We start from the raw sequence: 21,896 nt of genomic DNA, 5'->3' as shown, positions 1-21,896 counted from the left end.
TATGGCTGGCGTCCTTATAAGAAGAGATAGGACACAAACACGCACAGAGTGAAGACACAGGGAGAAGATAGTCATCTACAAGCCAAAGAGAGTGGTCTCAGAGGAAACTAAGCCTGAGACACTTTGATCGTACACTTCCAGCCTCCAGAACTATGAAAAAGTAACATTCTGTTGTTTAAGCTGCCCCGTCTGTGGTACTCTGTTATGACAACCCTAATAGACCAATACAAGCTCTTAGCTTCTTTCCTTGCCTTTTCCTCCCCGCCCCTCCCCATGTTTCCAGGAAGAAACAGGACACAAGTCAAGGGTCCAGAACTTTATTATAGTCACAGAAGACAGAAGAGACCATTTGGGTCTCACTGAAGGTTTGTTTTACCCTTTCCCCCAGGGGAAGTCACCAGGCCAGGACAATGGGAGGAAAGGGGGAAGGGCAGGTTAAAAGCATAAAAACACAGGCTTGATTTGATCCCAACTTCACGACTTAAGAGCTGTGTGACGTTAGGCAAGACTCTTAACCTCTCGGCCTGGCTGCCTCATCAGTGAAATGGAGTAAATGATGGAACCTACCTCACAGGGCTTGTTGTGAGGACTGAAGGAGACAATGCCTGTGAAAGTGTTTAGTTGAGGGTCTGGCATATTGCAATTAGTCAATGAGTGGAAGCTATTATTATTATTAGGAGCAACTCCTATTTCTCTGTGGTTAGGCCAGCTCCAACCTCTGTGTGTGAGGGGCAGGGGAGGGTCTCATACTTCGCAAATGTCTTCAATGAGGCCTTGTAGGAAGACAGCCTGAGAAACGTGTGGGAGCCCCCTGGTCCCTGGGAATGTGGGGACCAGACCCCAAAGTGAGGATTCTGGGCCCACAGCACCTACTGTCTCTAACAACCCCATGAAAAGCCCTGGAAGAGTTTGTGAAAAGTTCTCATTTTGCAACTGGCCCACTCCCGGTCTTTGGCATGAAGTCATTAGCTTTCCCTATGTCTATTCACGGAGTCTTTGTCTTTTGTCATTTCTGCTTTTGGCTAAGGCATTGCCACAGGCCACTGCCTTTGGAATCAGTTGTAGCTCTGCCTTTTGCAGTCTGGGTGACTTTAGGCTGGTCACTTCTCCTCTCTGAGCCTCCTCAGTTACACTGACCTTCAGGGAGCTTTGAAGAAGCCAAGCTATGGAAAGAAAAGTACACTGTAAGGGAGGGAGGCATCCCTGGTGACATGATGGATGGGTCTTAAGTAGTCACTGGCTCAAAAGTGATTGGGGCAAAAGGAATCTCAGCGTGTGTGTGTAGAGCCCCAGTGCTCCTGGAGTGGACAGAGGCAAACATCACCACAAGAGGGCACTTGAAACTTTTTGGTCTTCTCTATCTTGATGAAAAATGTTTTCATTTCTCTATGGCAGCATTCCAAATTGAACTAAGACTTACAGTTTTCAGTTCACCTAACTGCTTTAAGAAACTTTTAAAGTAAATTCAGGTGCATTTATTGGGGTATCTGTGATACAGATACTGTACTGTGGCCCCTACCATATGGCGTGCTGGGAAGGAGGGTGAGGGTGGGAGGAGATGGGAAGACACTTGTGTTGCACTGTGTCTCGGTTCAACCACTGCTCAGCTGAGCGCCTGGACAAGTTTCCCAAGAGCCCAACAGTGGTGAAGTTCCCATAGCCAGCCTCACAGGATGTTACGAAATGAACAGGATGGAAAGAAAAGCAACTGAAAGGTCAAGCACGCGGACCGCAAGCCCTCTTACCTCCAGTACAAGGCATTGCACTTGACCCTCATGCCGTGCCTGAGCCAAGGCCCCACAGGGACAACTTGGGGATGGGAAGGAGGCGAGTCCAGCAGTTAAACCATGACCTCAAGAACAGTATTTCCAGGAATCCCCATCTTAGCATCTAAGGGATTCCTGGGAAAACTGGACCGTGAGGACAAGGTAAGAGAGAGGCCTTCGGCACCAAGGCCCTGCCATGTCCCTAGGCACCAGCGGGCGTTGTCTTCTGCATCCAGCCCCGTCTGCAGAAGCCAGCGTGGGTGCCATGGAACGCAGGATGTGGCTGATTGCTCCAGGAGGAGGAGTGACTGGAACTTCAAGTGCTCTGGAAAGGGCCTTCCCTGAAGTCAAAGGCCAGGTTGTCGACCAGCAACCAGCCAGCAGTCCAGTCCCCCCTTCCTGTGACAGCGTGGGTCATGTGTGTTCCTGAGTCTCCAGTCAGACGGGGCAGATCCAGATCCCTGTCTCTGGCAATTTCCTCGCTGGTGACCTCCAGCAAGTCACTTTACCTCAGCTTTCCTCAACTGTAAAATGGGATAGTATAGGACCTAGAGGGTACAGTGAAATAAATACAATTGGGGGGTGGGGTAGGAAGAAGGAAGTCCATCGGATTGATAGAAAGTATCTGGGCCTGTCTTTGCTAAAAGTGACTCAGGAGGTAAGGACAAGACCAGAGCAGAATTTATTCTGTTCTCCTCCTGCTTCTCCATCCCCAGGTTTCAAAGTCACAGGCAGTGGGTAAGAATATGGATCTGAAAGCAGATTAGATTATAACCCTAGCTCAACACAATCAATTTGTGACCTTGGGCAGGTTGTTTAACTGAGCCTCAGTTTTCTCATCTATAAAATGGGTCAATTACATTGCCCACCTCCCAAGCTTATTGTGCTTAGCCAAGTGATTCTCCTCTGCTGTTCTTTACTTGTCTGTCACAGAAGACTCTGTGAGAGGTCAGAAATTTGTGAGATGCTTGCACTGGTTTAGGCAATAGCCTGGAGCTAAGGTTAGGAGCTTGAAGACTGAAGAGACTGACTCAAAGCCCGGGACTTTTATCTTTAGGACTGAAAGATTTTGTCCAATCCACAAATGATGAATGGGTTTTAGCCCTGAATCATTGATAGTCGCTATCCAGGACTCAGTGTTGAGAAGGATCCTGAAGCTGCATCTGTGTGCTTCAAGAATGGACACCTTGACAGATTACCAGCGTCCACTGTGGGCTTAGAAAGAGAAAGCAGAGGAAGGGTGCTGGGTAATGGCCACCAGTGAATGCTCCAGCACTTCATTTTACAGATGGACAAATGGCAGGGCCCAGAGGAGTCAGGACTTGCCCAGAATCACGAAGTACAGGGTGGCACGGGTAGGCCTTGAGTCCAGGAACTTCTTCAGCAGAAGCAGCTGACAGTGTGGAAAGTGGAAATGCTCCCAAGTATCCCAGTGCCCACGAGCACCACCACCACTTACCGCTTCCAGGCTGACGGCCGCAGAACAACTTCTCCCTTCCTGAGCTACAGTGCTTCATCTCAGACTCCCAACTGACCAGAGATGCAGCACTGCACCTCAGGCTGGGAGACAGGGTGCCACGTGGCTCTGCACCAGGGCCCGATGGCAGGGAGTCCAGCCTAGGCAGGAAAGGGGCATTAGGGGGACCTTGGCTCCACCGTCCAGCTCCTGCCCCAGAGATGGCTGTAAGTACCCCTCTGTGTGTCCCATCCTCAGCCTGGCATTTGAGCCCTCTAGGACCAAACCTCAACCTTCCTTTTTTCTTTTTTAAAGAAAGAGCTTTATGAAGATAAAATCCACCCCCACCCCCTCCCATTTAACGTGTACAATGAAGTGGATTTTACTATATTCACAAAATTATGCAACCATTAGTACGGTCAATTTTAGAATATTTCATCCCTCCAAAAAGAAACCTCTTACCATTCAGCCCCTCCCAGCCCCCCATCAGTCCTAGCTCTGAGCGGACCATGTTCTGTCTCTATAGAGCTGCCTATTCTCGACATTTCAATAATGAGAGTCATCCAGTATATTGATCCCATGCCCTGGGATGCTCGGTGCATCCCAGCCAAACAACACATTCATGGAACTTGATATTTTATGCCATCAAACATTTGCCTTGGCCTCCTACCTGGTTTCCCTTCTTCCACCCTCCCCCCATCCCTGGACTTCCCACCCACCCCTCCCAGACATCCTCCCAGAGTGATTTCTCAAAATGCAAATATGTTCATCTCTCTCCTCTTTAAATCCTGAAACGGCTCCCATTGCCCTCCAGCTAGACTCTGAAACCCTCACTGAAGCCTGTGGCGCCAGCCCCATTTGGCCACAGCCAACCTCTTCCTCTTGGGCCACTGCCCAGTCCTTCCACTCCCCTGGGAGCCCTGCACCCACCCCCTCAAGCTCCCAGGTGCCATGCCGCTCCCCTTCATGTACTTAGTGTCCATTCAAATGGCCACTTCTTCTGGAAGGCGCTCCCCGACTTCCTTAGACATCAGAACACCCTGGTCTCGTCCTCAAATATCCCATGCCCTCTTTCTAATCCTTTACCACAGCCATTTTCATTTAAGTCCACTTCCACTTGTGAACTGCATGACCCCCCCACAAGGAAGGGACCCTATTGACTGTACTCCCACTGAAAGCAGGGCCAGGCCGTGTAGATGCCTCCAAAGCATTGACTGAATGGCTGAATCACATTCCTCAATCACATTCTCTCTATTCTCAGAGCTGTTTGCATCTGGTTTGACCGGGCTGGATCTCCAGCTCCCTGGGGACAGCACCCACATCATGTTAACTTGGGGGTGTCCCTGGGCCCTGCTGACACCTTTGTACATGATGATGGGTGCATGGTGTGCGATTTGGTGGACGATTGAATGGCCATGTAGTTAATTCATTCTCCTCTTTAGACCTGAGTGAGCAGGCAAAGTCTCCCTTCCCTCCTGCTCCTCACGACCTCAGGGCACCCCCAGAGGACCCTCCTGCTTTGTTGGATGCCTGCTGTGGTGGCCTTGATGTCAGATAACACATACTTTCAGGGATGTCTGAAGGGTGAAGGGGTGCAGCAGCCCTTCCTCAGGGCTAGGAGAGCAGGAAAAAACACACACCTTCTTAAAAATAAAGTGTCTCCTATACCTGTAGCGGAAATCTGAAATGAGGCTCTTATCCAGAGTCTTTCCCCCTGGTCTGTCACTTGGGGCAGGTTAGTCCCAATGGCCCATTGAGGGGGCAGCCCCTTCCTGAGACTTTCTCAACCAAAGAACTGCCATCTTCTAACATTGGCCTCTCGTAGGAACTTTTTCTAAACTGCATTTGGCTAGGGAGAGATTCCAACATCACCCCTGCCCTGGACAGCCCAGGGCCTGTCTCCTCTCTCGATGGCTCCCACCAGCGCTGCGAGAGAAAACGCTTGCCTGGCCCATGTGATGGTCTCAGTAAGGAGCCAGGGAGGATTGTCCCGCTAAAGTGATGGTGGGCTGTCTGGAACCTGGCGGATAAGGCCAGCCCCTGTGTTCCTTGGTGTGTTGCTGTTTCCAAAGCCCTGTTACCCTACCCATCTTTGACTTCCCGAGAGCAGCCCAGGCAGTGGTGATCTGGGGGGAGTCCAAGGCCTCAGCACTAACTTTGGAAGACAGGGTATCTCAAGTCTGTCAGTTTGCTCTCAGTCCTATTTATCAGCGGGGAGAAAGCTCCCGTTTGGTGCTCTCCTGTCTCTGACAGTTTTCTACATCCTGCTTATCTCCCTCAGGCCTCAGGCCCAGGGCCTCTCAGGCCACAATACCAGGATAAAGTGTAATAACCCTGTTTCATTTTTACTGTCTGTGTTCTTACCTTTGTCTCCCAATTACGGACAGTGTTATAGTTTTGCATTTACAGTAATGATTTACATTGAGGTATTAACAATAACTCATCTTAAATTTTAAACTTATGATTGTTTGCAGATATGGCAAAAATAAAAAAGGGGGTATCTGAGGGGCTACAGCCCATGTCATATCATCAGAACAGCTGGTGAAGGCTGGCACAGCCCAGCTTGAACTGGGGGGAGTCAAAGGCTATTTCCAGCACAGCTCCCTGTTCCACTGGGCTCAGAATATGGCCTCAAAGATCTCCTGGGTGTAGAAACAGGAAGTAGATGGGAGCAGTCCCACGCTCCTGTGGGAGAAACTCTGACGCAGGGACAGAGGGTTGAGGCGCAGCCTCTGACCACGGGAGGGGTTTTGACTCCATCTCCTCTGTGGCAACAGGCTGCCTAATTCTTTTCCTTTCTATCTAGAAGAATCACAGTGGTGCTGACTGTACTAAGAACAGTCAGGTACTAAAGGTTTTAATTGTGCTAACCCCCATGCATCCCCAAGGTACCACAGGACAGGAATTTTCCAAGGGCAGGGAGCTACCGGTAGGAGCCAAGCTGGGACTCCTAACTTGGAACAGCTGGCCCCAGGGCCCTCAGTTTTAGCCTCTATGCCCAAAGCCTCATCCCCTGACCAATTTACCAATCCTTTGGGTTTGAGGCAGGATCTTATCCTTTCACCCGTCCATTCAGCAAACTGAGTGCCTCTTCTACGTACGTGCTGAGGAGAGGGGACTGAACCTTATGTGATCCTTGCCCTGGAGACGTGCAGTCAGGCTGAAATGGAAGGAAAATGCCCCTGGCAAGGCATATAGGGGACAGACCCAGGTGGCACAGAGAGCCCCAGAAAGGACTGCCAAGGGCTTAGAGGACAAAGGTTCCTGCCCTTGGCAAAAGCTGGGAGGGCTTCCTTGAGGTGGTGGTGCGGCTGGGCTGGGAGGACCTGGCTCTCTGGCCCAGGAACTCTTCCCTTGAGTCTTGAGTAGCTGCTGTGCTGGCCCCGACCCCTGGTCCCCTTCAAACGAGGGCCTCACAGAGAAGGGGTTTGGTAGCCCTCCTGTTCCATTACCCCACAACAGGCTCCTTCTCACTCTGGGTCCTGTCAGGGGACAGGGGGCCACTTGGGAGACTCCGGTTCTATCACCAACTGGTGCCATCACTTCTCACAGGTGCTTCCCTCCTCTGCTGCCCGGCTCCATTTCCCTTCCTGTCAAAGGAGTCCGTTGAGCAGGTGGCCTCAGGATCTTACCTGGCAGAACCTTACCTGGTGCTGACTGTCGGCAGTCTCGGTGGTAACTCCCTGAGGATGGGCTGTTTTCCTTTCCCTGCTCCCCACTCTCCTCAGGAAATGTCACTGAGCCTGGGGGAACCTCTGTCTTCTGTCGGTAAGCTCCAGGGGGGCTGGGACGGAGAAAATAAACAGTGGCTGTCTGGGTTTTCTCGCCAGGAGGCCTCCCTGCTTCCTTCCCTTATATGGCCAGGCCGCTCTGGGCTGGGAGCCGGGGCTACACTCCCCACCCTCCACTGCCACTGAAATCTGGGGGCCACTGCTGGTCAGCTGGGACTTTGGGGCTGCAGAGCTTGCAGGAGGGCTGAAGGTGGACAGCAGGACCCAGGACATGGGCCTGTCATCCCCTGTACAACCTGGTCTACTGTCGTGGCCTCTGGGCTGCTTGGGCTAGAGCAGGTGGGGGATTTAATGTTGGGACAAGGCATGAGGAGAAAGGGGATCCACCTGGTCCTGACTTAACCCCCAACTCATGGTGTGACCCTGGCCATGCCCCTTCTTCTAGCCTCTATTTCTCCCTGTGCTCTTAACAACAAGGTTGCTGGTTCAATCTCCACATGGGCCACTGTGAGCTGCACCCTCCACAATTAGATTGAAACAACTACTTGAGTTGGAGCTGATGGGTACTGGAAAAACACACTTACATAAGTAAAAAAGTTAAAAAAAAAAAAAAAAAAAGGATATGTAAAACCCTAACTAAGCTTCACGGTCAGCCCCCTTAGGTCGGAGCTTTTGTATCCCAATTTCATAGAAGGGAAAGCAGGCTTGGAGAGGTTAATTGGACCACAGTTATCCAGCAAACAGGGAGCAAAGCAGTAGTTGAACTTGGGGCTGTCTGACTTCGGGGTCTGTGATTTGAATGGGAAAATTGCTAAGGCTCCTCTTGGTGATAATATTCAACCACTCACGTGTGTAGTATGGAAAAGGGATTCTGTTGGAGCTGCTTCCCTAGAAGAACAGGGAGTCCCCAGTGCGCAGTGGCCCAGCCCAAAGAAGGCAGAGGAACAGGGGCAGAGGCTCTAAGACATTCATCTATCTCCATGTTCCTAGCACTCCATACAGGCTCAGGGCTCAGGAAAGGGGAGTTGTAGAATCACTGACTAAATGAACCTCAGTAGTCATATCTGTGCTATGGGTACAATCTCCTAACTCCCAGGCACATTTTGAGGATTAAACACAACAAATAGATGTGAAAGCACTGAAATGCTGCCTTCATGGTCGCATTGTTTTTCTGTTCACAAGTTCCTTCTTCCCTCTCAAGTGCCTGCCTGTGTCTCATCTCAAGGCCATTGTCCCCTGAGCTCACTAGTTCCAACTTAGCCCAGCTGTGCGACTTAGATGAGGATGGATCGGCTCAGGGCCTGGACTCTAGGCTCTGGCAGCAGTGACCGTGGGAGAGGCTTCGAGGGGATGGGAGGTGGGGGTAGGTTGCTGGGAACAGCTCAGAAATGAGCCTCGCACAAGCACTAACATCCTGTGTGCTCTTGAGTTAGCCCTGGAACCTCCTCAGCTCATCCATCATTGTGGCATCCTCTCGGACCCTGGCTGTCTTCCTGGGGCCCGGGGGCAGGTCGAGGGGGGCCGAGGACTGACTGTCAGCATGGCCGAGACACCACAGCTGGCAGCTCTGTGGGCCTGCTCAGTGTCTGAGCGGGGCAGTCGCAGGGAGGAGGCGCCTGCAGCCTCCTAATCCAATTTGTTTAGACCCAGTCTCTGAGGCTCACTGGCTAGAGAGAGGGGGTTGGATGTGTGCTCTGTGCTGGGGTGCACGTTTGCACTCACGTGTGGGGCATGCAGAGGTGAACAGGTGTGCTGCATTATGTAAACCAGGCCTGGGCTTCATCACATGTTCCCAGAGTGACAGCTCCTTGCTGGAGTCCTGCCTCCTCTGTTCACCTCCAAGTCTTCCTCCACTTTTTCCATCCTCGTGAGACCAGGTGCCAGGACCCCCCTCTGCAACTGCCTGTCCGCGCCACTCTGAGTTTCTTCACCTCCCTGGGCCTCAGTTTCTTCACCTGTCTTATGGAGCCATTACGTCATCCTGCCTGCTCCACATGCAGGGAACTGAAAACTGGCAAAAGTGGGGAGAACGAGATGGTAAAAACAACTGCTACGGTTTCTTGAGTTTTACCGTGCACCAAGAACTGAGCACCTGGGCGCACGTCTGACCTCACAAACCCTCTCAAAGCCCTGCGAGCAGGTTCCATTATCACCAGGCCCCCACAACCCCCGGGATGCCTGTTCGTAGAGTCGGATCCTGTTTATTCCTTCCTTTGCATTGCTAGTTTGTAGGGAGCATGGGGTGGGGTGGATTCTTGGCCCCTGGTTGGTTTTCCCTCCTTTGGCCTCACCTGTTTTCGCCTACCGAGATCCATCAGCCCCGAATTGCCCGCACCCCTTCAATCAGCAGGGGCCTTCCTTCAACTCTTCCCGTTCTGAGGTCCGGTTTCTTGGTTGTTCTGAGGGTTGGGATTGGGAGTGCGTCCTGTGAGACTGGAGTTAGTGCAGGAACTTCCAGCTGCTGCTGGATGAGTGGAGGTGGGAGACACACACAGTTGTTTCCAGGGCCCCTGCTGTTTGCCCTCCTCTGGTCCTCAGGAGCCCCTCTCTGGGGTGCTTGCTCCTCCAGCGTCAGGGTGGTAGGGATGGCTCCCACCAGCTAGTGCCCTTGCCTGAAAGGAACAAAGATACTACCTATCAGAGAATGCTGGGGTGCCCTGGGGCCAGGGCCCGGGCCTTTGTAGGTCCTGACTGGGCTGCCAGGCTCCAAGAGTTGAGGATGGACCTGGGGGCCTCCTGGATCTTCGGAAGCCTCAGGCTGAACCTGCTGAGATTTTCCAGGCCTCAAAGGGCCTGCACCTCAGGCCCTTAGGCAGCCATTATTCAGGCTTTGCCTGCCTGGCTTTCAAAAGGGGTCTTTTGCGCTGCTCCAAGCTCCATGAGATACAGGGGCTGCCCCAAGCCCACCCAAGCCCTATCAGCAAAAGAACAGTTCTGGAAGGAAATTTCCCAGAGGCTCCTCTGATCCGACCTCTAGCCTCACACATGGGAAAACAGCCATGTTGGAGTAGATCAAAACCTGGGGTTGATATGGTAGCCAAGACTGAAGGGACAGCCGTGGGGCACACAAGGTTTTCAGCTTGCAAAAAGCTCCCTGCTATAACTCCAGATACACGCCCAACCACCGCTGGAGGTAGGGATAACGTCCCCACTTACTGAGCTTCATGTGCACAGGCTCTTATAGGTGCCCAGGCTCATCTGCTGGTGTGTATCAAAAGCCAGCTTGAACCAGGGCTGCTCATGCTTAATCCAGCTGTCTCCTGAACTTGGGCAGCGGCCGGCTGGACGACTGCTAAACAAAGCTCACATCGTCGTGGTCATTGCAAAAGCCCCTGTGCCCTCTCCTGGCCTTGCTCATTTCCAAGAAACACAAGGGCCAGGGACTGGGCCACATCTGCGAGCCAGATGGCACTGCAGTGGAAGAGGGGTGAGGCTTGGGCTCGCGGCCGACTGGCGAATCCACGCCCACACTCGTTCTTTCTGGAGGGGCTTCCTTGCCGACTGTACTCCTTCCTCAGCTTCCTGACACATGTGCACCTATGATAGCCTATGCTCTCTTTGGGCTCTAGGGCTCTAGGGTTTCCACCATGTTTGGAAAGAATAGAGAAGACACAGGCCCTGGAGCCAGGCAGACCTGCATTGGAATCTCACCCTAGCACTTTCTAGCTGTGTGATCCAGAGCTGATGGCTTCACCTCTCTGAACCTTGGCTTCCGACCTCACAGTTGTGTGTGAAGGTCAAATGTCAAGTGTAAGCACAGTTGCTGGAACATAGTAAACCCACAATAAATGGCTGCCCTTTCCACCATAAGCACGAGGCTGGGCCCACAGTGAGGACCAGACACAGGAGGAGGAGAAGCAGGAAGGATGAAGCAAAGGCCCAAAGAGCCACACAGAGAAGACGTGGAAGCTGGGCAGGGAGCCACTGAGTGGGGCCCTTTCCATGTCCCCTCTGTACGTGGCTTCTTTGGGCCTCTGTTCCCAGAGTGCCCTCCCACCGACTTGATACCCCAGCTGAGTTCACCAGCCTCACACGATCCCCACTTCCTCCCCAGGGAGGGTTGCTGCCTGGGACTTTTGAGCAAGCCCTGGGAACACAGTTTGAGGCGGAAATAGGAGTGATGCAGGAAAAAGGGCAGAGAGGGCAAGAAAGGGGGCTCAGACCTGCCCAGCCTAGACTCCAAAGCCCTGCTTGGAGTAGCTGGGGCTCCGGGATGGTGGGGGGTAGTGCCAGAATCTCCATGACTCCGTATCACCCTGTCCTTCCTGTGAGAACAAAAACTGGGGAAACAGTGACCTGTGTCAGGCTTACACTGGGGCGTGTTGTGATTAAGCTGTAGGTAACATTGGGTGTGACAACTAACTCATTGGGTGCTTTCCATGTGCTCCCCACTTGCTCAGTGCTTTATTTCACATCATTTTTCTTATCTGATCCTCACAGTCGCTTACGAGTTAGGTACCATTCTTATCCCCACTTTACAGCTGAGGAAACAGGCTCCCTCCAGGTCTCACAGCTACTAAGTGTTGGGATCAGGATTGGCTCCAGGCGGCAAACCATGCATCTTCATGGCACCCCTGTGAGACCAAACTCTTCTGGCACTATTTTTATAGAGGGACAACCTGAGTCAGTATCTCATGGCATTTTGTCAGGCGTGTGCTAGTCTGTATGGAAAGCGGTTTGTCAACAGAGAAAGTGTTGTCAGCATCAGTGGAGGCCATGTGGGCCCTGGCAAGGGCCACGTGTCTCCAGAAGCCAGGGCACTTCTCATCTTAATTGTTGCTATGCCTCTTTCCCACAGTATTTCTCCCTCACATGCTGTTTGTTTGTTAAAAAAACAAAACCCTAAACCAAAAAATGCCATGATAATGGAGTTTGTTTTCCCTCTGCACTGTCCTCTTGGCACAGGACTGGGAACTTCAGGGTCCCAGTTAACTGAGGCTGGGTGATGCCTTCTGGATAACACAAATGTTGGTTTCTTTTGAAATGCGTTGAATGGGAAGAGCAGCAGGTTAGGCACCAGGTCTCCTGTAGACATGCTGTGCGATTATAGACAAGTGTCTTCCCCTCTCTGTGCCTCACCTTGGTGGTGGGGAGAGGAATGGACTCTATGGTGTCCGGAGTCCTCCCAGGGTCAGATAAGGGGTTATGGTTGGATCCCACCTCATCCCCCTGGTATGAGTATCAGTGTGAAGGAAGTTGATTGATCTGCATAGATCTGCGTGGATAGAGAGAGAGAGAGAGAGAGAAACGGGGCAGCAAGTGTAGGGTCTGGAGCTTCCCCAGCTGCCTCTCACTCTCTTGACCCCATCCCACCCCTACAGCTCAGCCCAAAGCAGGTCTCAGAGACCTGGACCAGGTGGATTTTCTATAGCAGGACTTGAAGTCTCAGAGCATTAGTGCTGGAGGCACCCTGGTTTCTCACCCATTGTTCAGATGAGGAGACTGAGGCAAGGAGAGGAGAAGCAAGGAGCTCAAAGTGATGCAGTCAGTCAGCGGTCCAGCTGGGAGCGATCCCTTCTCCTCACTGAGTGATCCTAATAGGTCAGATCTTGACAAAGAGGCCCCAGAGGAAGGCGGGAGAGGGGAGAGCCTTTAAGTTCCTTTGGCTTTGAACAAGGAATAATCAGGACTTCCTTTTCCAAATATCTTTTGGCCCTTCCTAGAACCAGATGGCGGATGTTTGGAATTTATGTTGTAAATAGTGTTTAAGAAGAGAGTGGGGGTGCAGATGTGTGACTTTCTCCAAAAACAACCACCAAAAACAAGATCTGGGGAGGGAATGTGGGAGGGAAGCTGACTCTGAGAAGATTTGGGGAGAAGGGAGAAGCAAGGGGGAAGGAAGAGAGAGGAGAGGAGAGAAGTGAAAAGAGGGAGAGGACAAAGAGAGATTGACGGCGTGATAGTGAGAGCAAGACAGAGAGAAGCAGAGAGAGGCAAGGAAAGGGAGGGAAGAACGGGCGGTGGGTGAAGAGGGAGGAAGAGGAAAAGAAGGTGGGTGCAGGGGATGGGGACGGGGCTCCTGGGTACAGGCTCCATCTTGAGTCCAGGAGCAAACCCTTCAGTTTTCTAAAAATAGCTCAGCCTTTCCCCCAGCAGGGCTGGCAGCAGGGGCTGAGAGAGGCACGCTTGCCCTTTTATGGTAAGAAAATTCCAGATCCTCAAGAGGGAGCTGGGCTGGAGCTTGTAGTTCTGGATGAAGCCCAGCCCTGGGGTCTGGGATGGGACTTGCTGGGTGGTGGTTGTGACTTGGTTGGATTTCCTGGCCTGGGTGGCCCCACGTCCTGTGAAGAAAGGGCCGAGGTGGCAACACTGGAGCCCCAGTGTAGGGATGGAAGGGCTCCTGAGAAACATCAGGTCCGCCCATTTCCTTGTTTTACAGGAGAAGAAACTGAGTCCCAAAGAGTGGAAGAGATTATGGGCTCCCCAGGTGCGAGTTAGAGGTGTGAAGGTAAATCGGTGCCCAGTTCCACATGAGCATGGCTTACGTGCCTGTTACTTTGGAGGGCAGTGTGGTCAGTGGAGAAAGCGAGGAGACCCAAGGCCACCCCCAGTGTGCGCAGGATTTTCTGTGTGACCTTGAGCAATTGCTGAACTTCTCTGGTCTCAGATTCCCTCACTGGGATGATCTTAAGGGCCTTCCCAGATTTTTGCCTCTCTGGGAATTCCAGGCTGGAAAGCAAAGCTAGGGCATAGAGGATGCTGCTGCCAGGCAGAGGGGGATCTGCAGGCTGCTGCTTTCTTCCGGTGTCCGGCCTACTTCCTGTGCTGAGGCAAAAGCTGAGATGAACCAAGACAGAGAGAGAGGAGGCCCCCTAGGAGACTGAGGTAGATCATGGATGGAATCTCCAACTGTCCAAGCTGACTGGGCCCTGCCCCTCCCTGGACCCTGAAGCAAGAGAAGACCTTAGGCTCAAGATCGAGCTCCAGGTCACGTGGAGAGATGGGGCAGAGCCAGGATAGAATCCAGGCCTTTCCCTCCCTGCCTCTACAGGATGCCTCCCATCCGCAGCAGTTGACAACTTTGGGGACCATCTCTGGCCAGGAAAAGGACCTTCCTGGGCAGAGCCGCCAGAACTCAAGATATGCCTTCATCTTCTGACTACCTCTTAAAGATAGTTATGTCCAGGCAGGGCAACCACCTGTCCTCTGTCCCCGCTCTTGGCTGCGAGGACCATACCATACATAGTCTCCCTCTCTGGCTAGAAGGCAGGGAAGAGGCAAAGAGGGGTGCATGGCTGGCCGGCCACTCAGGCAGCGTGGTCTCGGGCAAGTCTCTCCCTGTTGTCAGCCTTGGGTTCTACATTTACATCGTGAGGAGATGGCGGTGCTCTGCAGGTCCCTTCACTCTAACAGGACCGACACTGTGAGTTCACGATTCAACTTCAGGGAAGTTTATAGAGCAGGTACCAGGTTCACCAGAGTGGGCGAGATGGATCTAGTCGTACTCTGTAGCTTTACAGTTCTCTGAGGAGGGGACCAATGCCCAAGGTTCCTGGCAGCCCCAATGCAAGACCCTCTGTCACTCCTGGGAACCTGGGCTATTTCTGTCCCCAGCTTGAATCCAGAGCTTCAGTAGCTCTGGTCTTGAGTGTCCAGGAATGCCTGTTGACCTGGTCGAAGTTCATGCCCACTCTCTAGGACCCTGCCCAGGCGTGGCTATCCCCTTGACTTTGCCCGTCCCTCTGCCCTATCCGACATGGCTGCCCACCTCCCCAGGCCCTGCCTGGTTCTCCTCCCCGTCTTCCCTGCTCCCCCCTTTCTCCATTCGCAGTCTTTTTGTGAGTCAGCTCAATGAAAAGGCTTGCTTTCCTCTTCCAGCCTCCTGTGACACCCGCACCCACTGCTGGGGGCAAGGAGGGACAAAAGAAAGGGGGACAAAAATAAAGCATGTGGTTCTAAATTGGAAGCTTCCCTGTGACCCTCCTGGAATTTCCATGTAGACTCTCAGGGGCGTGTGAACAGGGCTCCCAGGGGTCCTGGTCCCCTCTGCCTCATTCCTGCTGGTTGGAAGGCCATCAGGAGAATGTTCCCCAGGGGCCCAGTCTCACAACAAGGCTCTAGGTCTCTCTGGTCAGGCCTGGTGTTCCCTGAGAAGGGCAGAGGCAACAGTAGGGTGAAAGGAAGTAGGAGGGAGGGGGGTGTCCCTAGAGGCCCTTATGTGAAGTCGGGGCAGAGCTGATGTCATGCCTCGCTGGGAATCTGACATCCAGGCAGCAGGGGGGTTCAGCCCCATAAGATTGTCCCAAGGCATCTAAGGCTGTGATGTAAAGTTCCAGACTGGTTGTGGGAAAGGCCTGAAGCCCAACCTCCTCTAATGTTTGACTTCTTTCTACAGTGTAGTTACTAAGCTTGCATATCTCTGGTGATGAGGAGCTCACTGCTTCCCAATCCCCTGCCTCTTTTTAGATGACTCCTGGGGCGGGGGGACGCCTTCTTAACATCCTGTTGACATCTGCCTCTCTGCGGCTGCACTCCCTGTCATTTGGGGCTGTAAACACAAGTTCTTATTCTTCAGAAATCTCTTCAGAGGCTTGAAGATGGTGACTGCAGCCTTGCTGCTTCCTACCCCTCCTGATCCTACCCAAGCTCTCCTGTGCCCTTACGTGACATATCAGTCAGCAGTGCCCAAATTCCCAGGTCTCCTATGCTCTCAGCCTCTTGGTGTTTTGGGAAAGGGGGCAAACAGGCTCAAGAAAGGGACTCTCTCCCAGAGACAGATACACAGGAAGACCTTTCTCACCTTCTGGTGCTTTAGTTTCTGGCTATTAAAGCCACTCAACGACCAGGCCTTCCCCATTTTTCCAGCCGCAAACCTCACCGAGTTTCTAGACCTACTGGCAGTTCCAGCCAAATAGGCTTTATTTGCTGTTCTCCTGAAACCGTGTTCTCAGTCCTGCCTCTGTACCTTTGTGCACAGAGCTCTGCACCTGGAATGGCTTCTCCTTTCTTCTCTGTCCATCCAAAGTGTGCCCCCTGCTACTCTGACCACCCCAACGCCAGGTTTTTCCCCCCTGGGAGTCTGGGCATCAACTGTCATACTTGGATGACCTGAGCCGTCCACCTTCCATCCCAAATCATGCAACAGCTCAGCCTGAAGGGCTCAGAGGAATGAAGGCACTGACCTGAGGATACTGGCTGCAGAGCTAGGCCCAGAGTGAGTCTACGTCTATTCTTTCCCTTTATCCCCATCTTCCATGTTTCCCCAAAAATAAGAGCCGGATAATCAGCTCTAATGCGTCTTGTGGAGCAAAAATGAATATGAGACCCAGTCTTGTTTTACTATAAGACCAGGTCTTGTATAATATAATATAATATAATATAATATAATATAATATAATATAATATAATATAATATAATATAATATAATATAATATAATATAATATAATATATAATACCAGATCTTATATTAATTTTTGCTCCAAAAGACGCATTAGAGCTGATTGTCTGCCTAGGTCTTATTTTCGGGGAAACAGGATTGTTCCGCTTATTTTAGCAGACGCCCTTGGACTCAGCAGGGTTATTGGGTCACATGCCTGAGGTCTGGCAGGCTCCAGGCAGACTGACCAGTGGCCTCTGAGTCCGGCAGCCCAGACAGGGGTGGTGTCATGGCCACTATGGATGCCATGCAGAGGTGACAGCCTCCCTCTGGACACTTCGCCCCAGCCCTGTTTCTCTGAGGGAGCACATGGAGGGTATGGGGCCAAAGCTAGTGGCAACTGCGCAGTGTCTCCGGGAAGCTTGCAGAGTCCAGTGTGTTTTCTAGTTTGGGGCCTTTCCATTTCCCTTGGGATATGGCTTGGGTCAGAGGAGGGTCTTTGAGGGGGAGACCTAGGCTTGTGGCTGGTATAAGCTCTTGGGGAGGAGCCAGGGTGCGGCTGCTGCCTCCATCCTTGGCCGAGCTGACTGCCCGTTCCTTAAATCTCCAATGGGCTGTGCCAGGCAAGGGGCAGCTCAGGATTGATGAGGCCCTCGGGGTTCTCAGCTGCACTAAGCGCTGCTCATTGGTGCGGGTTGTTTTGCCAGCATCTGAATTTTTACCCCTGAGCAGGTATGTGGGTGGAGGGGTGCTCTGTCTATTCCCTTACCGTAAGAATGCCTAATCTAGAAGGAAGCATCAGGTTTCAATGCCCCCCCCCCGCCAAATACCAAGAGTTGGTCCTACTACTAGGCAGGGCAGAACCAGAGCTAGTTCTTGCTCACAGACTCATTGGGGTGGTGCCAGAGGGCAAGCACATGGCTTCTGGAGTCAGCTAGACTTGGGTTTGAGCCCCAGCTTGGCCTCTTACAAACTCTGTGACTTTGGGCAAAAGATGAAACTTCTCTGAGCCTCTGGATTCCCAGAAGGATAATGGTACTTACCTCAGAGAGTGCTGGGCAAAAGGCAGGGCACTTGGGAAGAGGTGATAGGTGGTGATCGTTATTTTGAAGGAACAGTTTATCCCTCCACATGGAAAGGGGAGTTGAAGCCCGGTCTAGAACCTACCCCACTCCTTTAGTCATCCCATTTTTGCACTAATTTTTCATGGAGAGCTTACTATGGGCCAGTCACTGTTCTGAGGGCCTTATGAATTTAACTCATTTAATCCAGGCAGCTCACTAACCTAACAAGACAGGTATTCTTATCATGTTCAGAGTCACACAGTTGCTACGAGGCAGATCTGAGGTTCAAACCCGGGCAGCCTGACTCCCATCTGGCACCTTTAACCGCCAGCCTATTGCACCTTCGGCCCACTCTAGCGGCAGTCTGACCCCTGCCTGGTCACCTCATCATCTGGGCACAGGGATGCACCCCACATCTGAAAGCCCCCGGGCTCTGAAGTCAGCCTCCATTTCCTCACCCGAACAAAAGGGGCCTGAATGAGTTGGTCTCCATGGGCCACGATAGAGGGTGATTCATGCTGTGCATTAAAGCATGTTTTGAATTGGAGAAAGGTTTCTGGTGGTGAAGCATTGCCACCAACAAGCCTCTTTTGCAAGAGGGGAGGGGTCTGGTTCTGGTAATATGTGGTGAAGCCCCACGGGGCCTGTCTAGACAGGCCCTTAGGAGGCGGCAGCCCTGGGCTCTTTCCCCTGAATTCCTGCAGAATCATCCCACAGGCGACCTCTGATTGGACCATGGCCACAGCATGCTGCTGGGTGGGGGGAGGGCCACACAGCCAGTGCCCACTGCCTCCCCAGGGCCTGCGGGGTAGTCTGCATGTGGTGCATGTAGGGCCGATTTCCCGATACCCTTGTGGACTGGAGCATAGCAGCATTTTTGTTTCTTCCTTACATTTTTTATTTATACAAATTTGATAGATACAATGTATAGTGTGTAACATGGACGCTTTAAGAAATCTGATGATTTCGAGTGCTGTCAAGGCAGAGGACGGTCCTGCACTGCCGGTGGGAGTGTAACTTAGTTCAGCCACTTTGGAAAACCATCTGGTACTCCCCTGTGAAGTTGTCAGGCATGGACCCCAGGACTCCATAATCCCTCTCTAGGTATAAACCCTGGAGAAACTCTGGCTCATGTGCACCAGGAGAGGTGGATGAAAAATGGTCATAATAACAATGATCGGAAAAAGCTGTTATCACAGTTCTTTGCATGAGCCCGTGGCCCTGAGCCCCAGGGATTGTTTAGTTGGAAAATGGCAGTTGAGGCAGAGCCCAGACACAGCCCAGAGGTGAGCACCTCAGAGACCATCTCCTCTGGCCCCGCAGGGCTCACGTGGTGACTCAGACGTAGTCTGAGGGTCTGTAGCAGCACTGGACCTAAAACTTTCTATTCCTCAGAGCCGTATATAAATCAGCTCTCCCTCAGGCTGGGAAAGGGCTGACTTTGCCCAAAGAGCTGCAGGATGGATCCTATGGACCAGTGGTGACAAGCAGACTCCTTTCTCATCCTGGGGCAGCAGTGGGACTGAACGAGAGCAGTGCCCTTGGAACTAAAAGACTTGGGTTCAAGCTCAGACATGGCCACTCTCTTAGCCACAGTCTCATCTACGAAGTGTCATTACTTGTCACTGCTCTCAGACAGGCAGTGGGGGGCAGGCTGAGAGCATGTGTTTTGGAGTCGCCGACTGGGCTGCAGTCTCCTCTGCCACTTTCTAGTTGTGGGACCTGGGGTGAGCTCCAGTGATTTCCTGCCCTCTAAATTGGGGATGATGGAATGATGCTGACTCCTGTCTCATGATAATCCTGGGAGGATTAAATGATAATGCAAGAGATTCAGCCCAGGACCTGGCTCCCAGGAAATCTCCCACACATATTCTAGAGGAACTTTGGGGGTCCCCAGGGAATTCCAGGGTGGGGTAGAAGAGGGGCAGGACAGGAGGTGAGAGACCCCATGGGAAAGAGAAGCTGGGGCAGCTGGCACACATAAAATGTCCAGGCTTAACAGTTCATGAGCTGTGTGACCTTAGGCAAGATACTTAACCTCTCTGCGTCTCAGTTTCCTTATCTGTACAATGGGGAGAACAAATGCATCTATCTCACAGGGTTGTTGTGAGGATTAGGTTAATTAATTCACCTTATGATGGTGCCTGAACCATCATAATCACAATCTAATTCTCCTGTTCACACCACTGTAGGGAGCCCCAGGCTGGGCAGAGAGGTTCGTTCTATTTCAGCTCTGCCACCAGCTCTCTCTGTGACCTAGAGCAGGGCTCTCTTTCTGGGGATTCAGTTGCCTTGGCTGTGTTTGCAAGAGTCCCAGGCTGCTTGACAGAACAAGGTTCTCAAAACTCCATGTGCGTGGGAATTTTCTGGGAGTTTATAATGCAGATTCCTGGGCCCCACCTCTGATTTCCTATCAGTAGATAAGCATGCAGTGGTTCAGGCACCACTCTTTGGGCCATGATGCCCACACAGTGCCCTATGGATGCAGGAAAGGAGACCTTACCGAGCCCTCTAAGTTTCTCAAATTGATCCTTCTTCTGTGCCCCTAAATGGCCGACCTCTGAACTCACTCCCTCTGCCTCTTTCCAGATCCTGTTCTCTCTTCAGCAACTTTGGGTGCTCCCTGGCCGGGTCTCATTCCCACTTCTCTCTAAACACTGTTAAGGTCATCCAGCCCCACAAGAGAAGTAGGGCCTCACTGTCATGTCACACCAGCGCCATGCATCCTGCTCTTACGTGCATATGTACCTCATCCAAATGAGGTCAGAGCCAAAACCATACCCATTTGATAGAAGAGAAAGCTGAAGCTGAGAGATGGCAAGTGATTTGCCCAGGGTCACTGGTCCAGTAAGAAAACAAACCAGGATTGGACCCAGGCCGTTGGACTCCAGAGTCTCCTTTTGGACCATTATGGCCTTGGGTCATGTGTGACCAGAAGTAAGGAGGTGCGGGTGCTGGGCAGGCCGGTGCTGGGCAATTGTGTCCGTTCTGGACCACAGATGTGGCCGGAGCTTGCTCAGAAGAGCGATGTGGCCTGCACATCTTCCAGCCCTGATCCCAGCCCTGTCTCCCATGATGCTCGTCCAGAGCCTCCTGCCTTCCTTTGAGCCCCCAGCCCCACCACTTCACCCCCTTGAAGCCCTGTGCTGTCTCTTCCATCCCTGTCCCACTCTGAGGTCCTGATCCAGAGATCAGCCCCTTCCCCACCAGAGGCTGTGTAGTTGGGCCAGGCTTGTCCTGAGGCCTCAGTAGTGTGGGCTGGCCCTTGTGCCCTGGCCAAGCCTGCAGTCAAAGCCCCTTCAGCTCCTTTGCATGACTTGAGGCTCAACCTCCAAAAGCTCCCACGGGCTCCATGTATCTGCTTGGACTCTAAGCCTATCGTCAAAGGGCAGACTCAGCCCAGAGACTTCTGGGGAAGTTCCCGACACCGGCTGCCCTTTAGGCTCAGAAACCACATCCTGCGTGGAGACTATGTTGTTCAACAGCTTCATGATACAGGTGGGAAACTGTAGGCCAGACAGGGCAGGGTGCCTGCGCAAGGTCACAGGGCCAAGCAGTGAGAGGTGGAGCTGAGGCTGGAGCCCAGGCCCCATCCCCCAACCAGTGTGCCCATCCCACTGCCCCGGGCCCAGCCAATACCCCGGCCTTCCCGCCTGCCTGCTTGTGTGCTGGAGCCTAAGCTGACATTGCTTTTCCTCCAGCTTTGCTTCTTAAAACCATTATTTGAAAACAGTTTTCCTTGCCAGGAGCCCCAGGCTCTTGGAACTGTGAAATCAAACCTCACAGAACATGCAAGAAGGACTGTCTACAGAGAAGCCAGGGAGGCGGGCCAGACTAGGGCACAGGGTAAAGCTCACACTGGCAGGACATTAACTCTGTCCACTCCCTCTGTCCCCACCCCCCATTTAATCACAGCCGCAAGAAGTCCTCGAGCCAACAGGACCCTGGATTCTGCGCCTCTGGTCAGGGAAGAGAGGGTGCTTAGAGATTATTGCATCCAGCCCCTGCACAAATGGGGAAACTGAGGCCCAGACAGGCAGAAGGCACAGAGTGGGTCAGCAAGAGAACAAGGCCCAGACCTCCGGACACAGCACAGCATCCGCCTGGGGAGGATGCCACCGAGGACCCCCAATCGCAGACCCCATGTCTGTCACTGGTTCTTACCTCTCCTGGTGTCTGGTCCAGCTGTGGCTCCTTGCAGCCTGGAAATAGGGGCCAGCCCATTTGGGGGATGGTTGGGGGTGTCACTGATTCTCAACTCACTTGACTGGGCCTCTGGCACCCGTCACTGCCACAGGGGCATTTTTAAACAGCTGGCACTGGGCTCCCCTCCCCTTAGCCCCTTGCTTGCTGCTCCCTGGCCACAGAGGCCCCTCTGCCTTTTACCTTATAAGAGCTGAAGAGGCAAGCCCAGTGTTGGGGTGAGGCGGGTGCTGAGTCCTCTTAGGGCCCCCCATTGGCCCAGGCGCTTGCCACGTGACCGCCTCGCCTTGACCTGCCCCCGGTGCCGAATGTTGCTTTTACCCCCTAAGGAAGGAGTGGTTGACAATTTTCATATTTC

General features: G+C 52.6%; 1 long non-coding RNA gene across 1 annotated transcript; it reads right to left on the bottom strand.

Moving 5' to 3' along the window:
* Positions 1–301: 301 nt before the first annotated feature.
* Positions 302–21,638, bottom strand: LOC109448766 (uncharacterized). Its single transcript, XR_012489836.2, has 5 exons — positions 21,500–21,638; positions 9,245–9,565; positions 6,870–7,006; positions 3,226–3,383; positions 302–2,314 (listed from the first exon to the last, which is right to left on the bottom strand). It is a non-coding gene; the product is annotated as an uncharacterized LOC109448766 (long non-coding RNA).
* Positions 21,639–21,896: the final 258 nt, after the last annotated feature.

This window comes from Rhinolophus sinicus, chromosome 5, assembly GCF_057876585.1.
Source record: "Rhinolophus sinicus isolate RSI-liver-muscle chromosome 5, RSI-T2T, whole genome shotgun sequence".
Classification (NCBI taxonomy): domain Eukaryota; kingdom Metazoa; phylum Chordata; class Mammalia; order Chiroptera; family Rhinolophidae; genus Rhinolophus; species Rhinolophus sinicus.
The sequence above is the reverse complement of the archived record's forward strand: the minus strand, read 5'-3'. Positions and strand labels throughout refer to the sequence as shown.